The sequence below is a fragment of the Rhinatrema bivittatum genome, chromosome 10 (genome assembly GCF_901001135.1).
Source record: "Rhinatrema bivittatum chromosome 10, aRhiBiv1.1, whole genome shotgun sequence".
Lineage (NCBI taxonomy): Eukaryota > Metazoa > Chordata > Amphibia > Gymnophiona > Rhinatrematidae > Rhinatrema > Rhinatrema bivittatum.
In genome coordinates, this window is record NC_042624.1 from 12,638,540 (window position 1) to 12,647,952 (window position 9,413).

At 42.7% G+C, this 9,413-nt stretch overlaps 1 long non-coding RNA gene across 1 annotated transcript; it reads left to right on the forward strand.

The window, feature by feature from the left end:
- The first annotated feature begins 1,286 nt into the window (after window positions 1-1,286).
- Window positions 1,287-8,013, forward strand: LOC115099736. The gene is made up of 3 exons (XR_003858875.1): window positions 1,287-1,392; window positions 7,083-7,200; window positions 7,414-8,013. It is a non-coding gene; the product is annotated as an uncharacterized LOC115099736 (long non-coding RNA).
- The last annotated feature ends 1,400 nt before the right edge of the window (window positions 8,014-9,413 follow it).

The following is a 9,413-nucleotide window of genomic DNA, read 5'->3' on the forward strand; positions in this document are numbered from 1 at the left end:
AGGGAGTCTGTGAGAGAAAGCTTGTGTGTGTGGAAGGGAAGAAGACAGTAGTAGAAGAAAGACACTGAATAGTAATTATGAAATGAGCAACAAGGAAAAAAATAGGAAAAAGAGACCAGGACCAACTGATTAGAAAAATACAGACAACAAAGGTAAAAAAAAAAATATTTTTTTTTTTTTGAGATGTTAGCAATTTAAATATGTTATCTTTAGGAATGTGCATTTCTTATATGTTTGTATTTTACTCTTTGTTAAGTATTCCACTGTTCAGAAACTTTAGTTTCTCAGGCTTTCTATTTTGGTTTTATCTGCATGTTTCTGTTTCTAATTTGTGGTCTCTTATTCCTATATTAGGCAAAGATTGGTCTCTGTTTTGCCTGTGTGTGTGTGTAAAACTGAAGTGCAGTATTTCTGCTAGTGTGTAGTTTCTCTGTAGTAGTAGTCCAGATTGTTCTGTTATCCCAGTAGGTGGAGTATTAATGTTCTAGGGCCTGGTGTAGTATTTGCATTGCTGCTTTTTCATAAGGTTGCTGTTATTTGAATCCTGAGAGTCAGTGCTGTGACTGTATGGCAAGGTTCTAGATGCCTCTTTCTTTGCAAGAGTTTCTGTTACTTCACAAAATAGCAGTGGAGGGTTATTTTTTGCTGAGGTGACACCAGAATTTGAATTTTTTTTTCATGTTAGGTGTAATGTGAATTGCCCTAGCTCTGTGCTGCACCTGTTCTGATGATTAATTATATTTTATTGTATTTATGATGATTTCTGGTTTTCTGCAAAGATGGTTCATGAAATAATACATTCATTTTTGTTTTATTACATGACTGGATCTGATTGTCTTGTGCATTTATAAACTGCAATAAATATAAAATAAATTCTGATTAATAAGGAATTTTTAATGCTGGTAAGTGCTTGAAATAATTGAGGTAAATTATTTTAAAGTTTCATGCATGATGCATAATGGCTGTTGTAAATTACTTAGAAAGCCATTCTAGGGTGCAGTATATGGCATTATTTATCAATAAGAAAACAACTAGTAAGTCTCAGACCTGCATGCATACAGCCCACCCATATTAACCTTGTGCCCACCCAAAAAATCAATACTGGCTACGCCACTGTAATGGAAAAACAAGAATGAAATAAGACCATGCTGACCCATTTTACCCATGAAATGGCCCTAAAATTGAAACAATCCGAAAATGAAATGGAAAAAAAAAAGCTACATATCCCTACTACTTTTTGCTTTTTCTCCAGACATCCCTACTTTCTCTTCAGATGCAGCACAGTACTGAGATGCCCCATATTTGCCTTCCCAACAGTATGAGCCATGACAACTCATACACTGAGTCCACAGGCTTGGACTATGACAGGAACCAGCATTTTCTAGCAGCCAGGTAAACAAATTTTCAGCCTCTTCCCTTTCCATCTTTTAGATATAAAAAATGATATCCTCCTTTATTATTTTTTTACTCCAGAGGTTACAAAAACTGGTGTTAGTATGGCTGGGGCAAGAACAGGAACAGAAGAAGTGCAATACCCAATTCCAATTTCTCCGTACCTGCGATAGCATCTAGACAGAAGAGAATCTTCAGTGTTCTACGAACATGGGCCCTCGAGGAGCGAGTACCGGTTCCTATCGATAGGCTGAATAGAAACTCACAATGTTCATGTCTGCAATCTCTTCCAGGCAATAGGGAGTCTTCTGAGCATTCAGGGACGTAGGCCCTCGAGGAGCGAGTACCGGATCCCATCTTAGCAATCTTAAATCAAGAAGAGAGAGCGGAGCCCCCGAGGAGCGGGTACCCCTGGTAAGTTCGTGGAGGCAGAGCAGCAAAGAAAGAATCCCCTTGCTAACTCGATTTGTAAGCGCGTGAAGACCTTTTAAGTCAGAAGCGGATGATGTCACTATGGGGGATGTCCCCAAGGTTCGCGCCCTTGCTGGTACAAACTCCAGAGTGCGCGCGCACCCTTACGTCATCAGGAACATGGCAGATCTGCAGCATCAGGCCAGCCCGGGGAATCTGGGAAGAAGCAGCGAGGAAAATCCACGGCAGCAACTGTCCATCAGACCCGAAGAGAGTTTTCAGGCATCTAGGGTCCCAATGTAGTTCAGTCGCAAGAGTGGTTTAAGAAGCCTCTTGTTCTGTGAATCTCTCCAGAAAAACATACTGGAGCAGCAAGAGGCACAATAGTCTTTATGGTTACTTCAGGTAACTTACCTTCATTGCTGGATATAGAACCTTGATTCTTCTGTGCGTGCAGCTGATGAAATGCAGAGGTTAATTTCTCCAATGCGTCTTGTTCAGCAACGCGCAAGGCCAGGCCTGGAATGGCCTGCAAGGCGTTGAGCTGAGCCGGATCCATGGAGTTAGCAATCTGTTGTGGTTATTCGTGTTTGGGTGGCAAGAGAGACTTTTATACCACCCCAGCCAAGAAGACTCCAGCAAAAAATTTCTGTGACATACTCTCTAAGAGAGCCCATTAACGTCATGGAAACAGATGTACTGGCATATTGGGAACCCAAGTCTGCAGTCTGGACAGGTTGATCATCTTTAAGTTTTCTGCCCACCACAGTATGCCCAGTGATTATGTATTCTCAATGGTAAGGGACATCATACACCCTCATCATTTAAGAATTGCACCAGTGTTGATTAAAAAGATAGTCGTTTTGAAAATCAATCTACCTTTGCTGGGCTTCCCAGAATTTCCATACAAGTGACAAGATGACTGAAGCTGCTTGGAGGTCTTGTTGTCACTATCCCTAACTGCCATGTGCCTGATGGACCATCATTGGATTCTGATGCTTCTATGTTGTTTGCTGCTTGGATTCCAGTCTAGTTTTCCAACCCTACTTCTTTCTTTGTTATACTGGTGCTTTTTCTCCTAAAAATAAAAATGTGAAGAAAGAAAAAATATTCAAAATGTGCATCTCACAGGAAATATATTCTGGTTATCCTCCTTACTGTTCTATTTTACCCTTAACAATCCCATACTAATTATTCCACCCTGCTTCTTTCTTGGTTATACTAGCATGTTTTGTCTTCAAAATTAAAATGTGAGAAAACAATACAAGTTTCTTACCCCGCCATCTCTGCTGGTTTTATGCCTTGCTGTCTAAGCCTGCCACACTTACTACACCAACTACTCCTGGCTCTTTAATAGTTAGTTGGAGAAGACCTGACACGTTTGGTACCATTTTGCTGCTTTGCAGTTCCTTTAGGGATATTTATTTCATTCTTGGTGCTGCCTTTAATGCCTTGGCCTGTTCATAAATCTATTGTTAGTTCACTTTGCACTTATATTTCCTTGGGGGTTTTGATGCATTTCTGCTGTTTTGAATTTGTCACACTGTATACCTTGGCTGTTTTGATTACTTTCTGCTAATTTTGATTAATAACACTCTATGCCTTTAGATATTGATGCCTTTATACTGTTTGTTATTCCCTGCACTCTATGACTTGGGGATTTTGATTCCTTTGTGCTGCATGTGATGCATCACACTGTACTTATTGTGGTTTTCATTTATTTGTGCTATTTCTGATTCCCCACACTGTATGTATTGATGGTTTTTTTTTGGGGGGGGATTGCATTTTTTGATTGCTTGCAAGCTACATTTTGTGGTATTTGATGCCATTCCCAGCCCTTGAGGAACATGTTGGAGCTTTAATACCACTCCTCATTTTTTATTACTCTACTACCATTTCTAATTGTATTTGCCAAAGCCATTGCTGCTGCTGCCACACCAACCAAATCATGGTACCTTAGAATGTTTCCTCTTATGCTCCAGCTGTCTTCAAGTTTCTTTCCAAATCCCTTTCTGCTAAGAAACTTGCCATATTTTTGTTTTTCCCTGGCAGTCTGATGCGCTGCACACTTGCTGCACCATTTGTGGAACCTACAGCCCTTCCTGCCATTCCTGGTATGGCTTTGACCCTTATGGTGCCTTGGGCATTTGATGTCATTATTTATCCTTCTACAGCCCTCATGGTACATAATGGGGCTTGCTGCCTCTCTTTTTGCTGCATTGCTCTGCTCTTGCAATTTCCTATTTTAATTGCCAGCACTACTGCTGTTACGTCTGCTGCTGCAAACTATTTATGGGACCTTTTGGTGTTTCGTCCTCTGCTCCAGCTGTCTTTGAGGTTCTTTCCAAATCTCATTCTCTTACATTACTTGCTGACTCTTGATCTTGCCCTGGCAATAAAAACATAGAAACATAGAAATGATGGCAGAAAAGGACCAAAATGATGCACCCAGTCTGCCCAACAAGCTTATGCCAGATTCTGCTGTACTGTACTTAAGAGGTAGTAAGCACCACATCAGCTAGTTACCCCCATGTTTATTTGTTACCCATACTGTAAAAGTCAGGCCCTTGTTGGTTGCTATCTGAATCCAATTCCTCTTTTCTCACTGCCATTGAAGCAGAAATCAATGATGGAGTTGCATCAACAGCATCAAGGCTTAATTGTTAAGCATAGCAACTGCCACCCAGGAAAGTTACCCCCAGTTACCCCATGTCCTCCTTTATTTATTTTCACCTTCTAGATTTTATGGATCCACAGTGTTTATCCCATGTTCCTTTGAATTCCTTCACTGTTTTCATCTTTACTACCTCCTCTGGAAGTGCATTCACCACCCTCTCTGTGAAGAATGTTTTCCTGACTTGGTTCTGAGTCATCCTCCCTGGAGTTTCATTTCATAACCTCCAGTTATGAAAATTCCTCCAGAAATACCTCCAGTACCTGAATGTAATCTGCTTTGATTTACCCTCCATTTTCTCAGGTACAAACTTAGACTGTAAGCTCTCTGGGAATAGGGAAATTAGGGATGTGAATCGTGTCCTCGATCGTCTTAACGATCGATTTCGGCTGGGAGGGGGAGGGAATCGTATTGTTGCCGTTTGGGGGGGTAAAATATCGTGAAAAATCGTTAAAAATCGTTAAAAATCGAAAAATCGAAAAACCGGCACATTAAAACCCCCTAAAACCCACCCCCGACCCTTTAAATTAAATCCCCCACCCTCCCGAACCCCCCCCCCAAATAACTTAAATAACCTGCGGGTCCAGCGGCGGTCCGGAATGGCAGCGGTCCGGAACGGGCTCCTGCTCCTGAATCTTGTCGTCTTCAGCCGGCGCCATTTTCCAAAATGGCGCCGAAAAATGGCGGCGGCCATAGACGAAAAAGATTGGACGGCAGGAGGTCCTTCCGGACCCCCGCTGGACTTTTGGCAAGTCTCGTGGGGGTCAGGAGGCCCCCCACAAGCTGGCCAAAAGTTCCTGGAGGTCCAGCGGGGGTCAGGGAGCGATTTCCCGCCACGAATCGTTTTCGTACGGAAAATGGCGCCGGCCATACGCGTATGGCTGGCGCCATTTTCCGTACGGAAAATGGCGCCGGCAGGAGATCGACTGCAGGAGGTCGTTCAGCGAGGCACCGGAACCCTCGCTGAACGACCTCCTGCAGTCGATCTCCTGCCGGCGCCATTTTCCGTACGAAAACGATTCGCGGCGGGAAATCACTCCCTGACCCCCGCTGGACCTCCAGGAACTTTTGGCCAGCTTGTGGGGGGCCTCCTGACCCCCACGAGACTTGCCAAAAGTCCAGCGGGGGTCCGGAAGGACCTCCTGCCGTCCAATCTTTTTCGTCTATGGCCGCCGCCATTTTTCGGCGCCATTTTGGAAAATGGCGCCGGCTGAAGACGACAAGATTCAGGAGCAGGAGCCCGTTCCGGACCGCTGCCGTTCCGGACCGCCGCTGGACCCGCAGGTTATTTAAGTTATTGGGGGGGGGGGTTCGGGAGGGTGGGGGATTTAATTTAAAGGGTCGGGGGTGGGTTTTAGGGGGTTTTAGTGTGCCGGCTCACGATTCTAACGATTTATAACGATAAATCGTTAGAATCTGTATTGTATTGTGTTCCATAACGGTTTAAGACGATATTAAAATTATCGGACGATAATTTTAATCGTCCTAAAACGATTCACATCCCTAAGGGAAATACCTCCAGTACCTGAATGTAATCCGCTTTGAGGAGTGGAAGAGTAGCCTAGTGGTTAGAGCAGTGGGCTATGAACGAGGAGACCAGCGTTCAAGTCCTACTGTTGTTCCTTGTGACCTTGTGCAAGTCACTTTACCCTCCAGTACCTGAATGTAATCCACTTTGAAGTGCTGAAAAAACAGTGCAAAAAGCAGAATATAAATCTAAATAAATAAATAGCCCCTAGTCTATAGATTTCTTTCCAATGGAAAAGGTTTGGTGATTGTGCATCATTAAAACATTTCAGGTATCTGAAGGTCTGTATCATATCTCCCATGCACCTCCTTTCTTCCAGGATGTACATATTCAGATCCTTCAGCCTCTCCTCATAAGTCTTCCAATGCTGACCCCCTCAGCATTTTGGTCACTCTTCTTTGGACCGCCTCTATCCTGACTTTATCCTTTTTGAGATACGGGCACAAGAATTGAACACAGTACTCCAGGTGAGGCCTCACCAAGGATCTGTACAAGGGCATTATCACCTTCATTTTCTTACTCAATATTCCTCTCTCTATGCAGCCCAGCATTCGTCTGGCTTCAGCTATCGCCTTGTCACATTACTTCACCAAATTCAGATTGACATCCCCCAGATGCATGGCTCTGAACTTCTTGGCATTGAATCCCAGCTGCCAAAGCTTTGACCGCTCTTGAAGTTTTCTTAAATCACCTATAATTCTCTCTACTCCTTCAGATGTGTCCACTCTGATGCAGATCTTAGTATCATGCTGTACCTAAGAGGTCTCCTGTTTGGGAAATTTCTTCTTGATGGTGGAAGGACGAAAAACCTGGCTGGTTGGTAATACATTTGTGACCATAACCACAAGTGTGGGCAGGGGCACTAGCTCCTTGCTAAGCTGGATCCTGGGGAAAGTCCCAGCAGCACCAGAAGCCAGATGAGGCTTGTGTGTGTGCGTTCACTTGGAATGGTGTTATAGGAAGCTGCTGTCAGTCGGGTATGATATCAGGTTCTGGTGCTTGGCTCAAGTAACACTTCCTTCCCTTCCCACTGTTAATGTTCTTGGTGAAAAGATTTTTTTTTCTATTTTACTACAGCCACATTTTGAACCTCCTTTGCAAGACTGGCAAACTAAAGAGGCCTCAGCAAAGCTGGAATCACAGAGCAGCAAGCAGATGTTGAAAGGATCCCTCCACAGATTATGATCCATGTCAGGTACATCCAAAATGCCTTCTGCATTATTCTCATGAAATCTGCCACTTTGGAATATAAAGATGTCTGCATATTTTCTATATTTAGTCTACAGGAGGGAGAACAAAGGCTCAAGGGAAACCATTTGAGCAGTTTCTGATAGTTTAACCTGCAGCTGTGCAAGGTACAAAGGTGCTGGTCATAGTGCATCCCATTTTTTCCCCTTATATCCACTAGGTGGCCATGCCCTGTGAGGCGCAGCTTCCGCATCCAGAGCAGAGGCAGACACATCATCTACAAAGACCTTGAGCAAGTAGAAGAGGAGAATGGGTGACTTTCTGCCACTGCTGATCCAAGGCTAGGATGAGATATTGGTCCACAGCCCTGCTCCAAGGTTTGGAGCTGCAAGTTTTAGGTTTTAGCTGCAATATTCTAAAGCACTCACTGCCAAATATTTTCTGGCTTTGAATTTGGTGAGTGTCTTGAAATGCCTCCAATGTGTGTAGTTTGACCAATGGACAAATGACATCCTTCATGAGATGCCTCTGGGCTCATGAAAGCACAGATATACTTGTATTCCCTCTTCTAAAAATCTCATTTCAGTATTACCCTATGATGGGATTTTCTCTAACTTTAAAATGTTTTTCTCCTTGATTTATATGTAGGGTACTTTATGATAAGACAGAAATGTCGTATGTTCTCTGATACTGGTGAATAAGCCTTCCCAGTTTGACTAAAGATTTGAGTGTATAATGTGAGGCTCAGACCCCTGGCTATGGGATGTGCTGCTATAAATCCCTATTCATTGTTGCTTCCTATCCCTAGGTGAAGGAAGTAGTTTGCCAGCAGCTCTTCTCTTTTAATAAAAAATACTGAAATTTTATTTTTTATTTTATTTAAAGCTTTTCTATACCGACTTTCATGATACAGATCAAATCAAATCGGTTTACAGGGAACAGAAGCATTATAACGTTAACCATAACCAGAAGGAGCGGAAAGTTACAATAAAACAGGGGGATGTAACTGGGAGGTGATAAGCAGAGGGGGAAAGAAAAACTCAATAACTAATTACAACTAAAGAGATGTTTAATAAATAAATAAATAATAATAAATAAATAAAATGCTTTCACTGCCCCTCCGGTCATCCATTCTGATGTTAAATTAACTCCATGTTGGCATCTGCTCCTTCAGATTTAGGAATTCTGACACAAAATCCCAAATTCCCCCAGTATTACCAGCATTTTATTAATACTCCCTGGAGATTCAAAACCATATACAGAGCAAGTCCTCAGTACTATGTAAACTGATTGTAATTGTATTCCCAGATAATACCAGCTGACAGGTGAGTCTGTAGAACCTGCTCAGTCCATTTTCTTCTGACAGTAACAACATACCTTTGCAAAAACATCCAGTGTACTCATGGCAGCTTTCGGTGGATGAAATTGTCTCATTTAATTTAGGAGTAGGATTCATTTTTTTCTCATTGCCACTTGTACTGCTTCTTCTCCTAACAAACTGGGCTGGCTCTTCAGAAACATCCAATTGTCTATCCCTGCCATAATCTCCTCTGTCTTTTCCTCATAGTAGCATGAAGTAATTTGAAGTACCTACAGGTGGTTTTGATATCACAATATAATTTATTGATACTGTATCAGAACTCACAGTACAACTTAGTAATTAATGAGTGTGTGTCTCACACACTCAATCTAGTTCACAGACTTTCACATTAGTGCTTAGCAAGAACTGCCAACTTGCCAAACAGACTGGATCACTCATCAAACTGCGATGTGCTGGTATCACGTGCATTAGGGACTTATCTCACTCAATAAGGCCCTATTGCATGTGGTACCAGCTGCATCGCAGTGGTACAATACAAATTAGGGGAAGGGGAGGAGAGTGGGTGGGGTTTGGGCAGAGTAATGTTCCGGCAGCACTGTGGCAATAATGACACCTTTTCCCATGGTGCTATGGATGCAAAACTGTGTGGCCTGGCTGCAACAAAGGCAGGTGAAAACTCACTGCTGTGATGCACCTGGCTGCACAATTTCACCCCACCCCTTTTTTTGCATGGCTTATCATTATGCTATAAATACAGCTATAAATAAATATAGCAGAATGATGAATCTAGGCTTTAGTTAGCAGTTTACTAGTGCAAAAATGTATTCTCTTTCTAGGATTATCTCTCAGTGTGTGAAAAATTGTCTGTGACACACACATACTTATACAGTGTATGTGTG